Here is a 945-nt window from a genome sequence, read left to right as displayed (position 1 = left end):
CTTTGTCTTATGGGGGGGGGGGGCGGGAGGAGAAGAGACAGAGCGAGAACAGTTCTCTAATTTTCATTGCCCCAAACCAGAGATTGATTGATTGCGACAACAGTTTTATTGTACTCAGGGAGGGGGTTGCTGCAGGTTTATAGAAACTGATTTACTTTCGTTTGGAAGTAAAATCATATGCAACAGTCTCCCGTTGGAAGGTTGGACCTCAGCTCCTGTTAATACCATTAGTGACACAGGATCGAATTTCAAATGAAGCCTGGTGACAATTACAGACGGAAACAGATGCCCTTGGAAATTTAGGTCAAGTGTTCAAGATTCTGGTTTCACGGTCAAGGTTGTCTTGGGGGTAACCTTGAAGAACACTCATAAATCTGTCCTCCTCTCCCAACTAGGGATGCACCTTCCGGGGGTGGTGATCAGAGAAGAGGGGAGCAGAAAATTTATTTAGAGGGTCCTCAGGTCACAGAAAACAGAAGAGATGCCAACATGTTGTAAAACCGGGCAAGTGTGCTGGGCTGGACAGTGTGAGTGTGTGTGGTGGGGGACACCAGCTACTCCTGGGGACTCCCAGGGAAGAACAACTGTGCGGACGGGAGTTGCAAAGACCTGAACTCCCGCGTCCACTTATTAGTCCCCAGCAGGCATACGTGGAGGCTGTCCCTTAGGCTCAAAGCCTTGTTTTTACCCATCCGTAAAATGGGAATCATGGTCCCGGCCTGGTCTTTCTAGAAGGGTGGTGGCGACGATTAAGTGTGATAACGAAATGGAAGGTATTATTCTGAAATTGCAGCCCCCTTCCTTTGCATTTTAATCACTTGCCCCTCAGCTAAGTGAAAAAGGCGTCGTGTCTCTTTCCTTCTCCCCGCGGGAACCCTCCCTGAGAGCCCGCCGGCTCTGGCTCTGGCAGCACCAACGCCTTCCTTCAAGGGTATAAAATCATGT

Source organism: Equus caballus, chromosome X (assembly GCF_041296265.1).
Source record: "Equus caballus isolate H_3958 breed thoroughbred chromosome X, TB-T2T, whole genome shotgun sequence".
In the NCBI taxonomy this organism is placed as follows: Eukaryota; Metazoa; Chordata; class Mammalia; order Perissodactyla; family Equidae; genus Equus; species Equus caballus.
Note: the sequence above shows the minus strand (reverse complement) of the source record.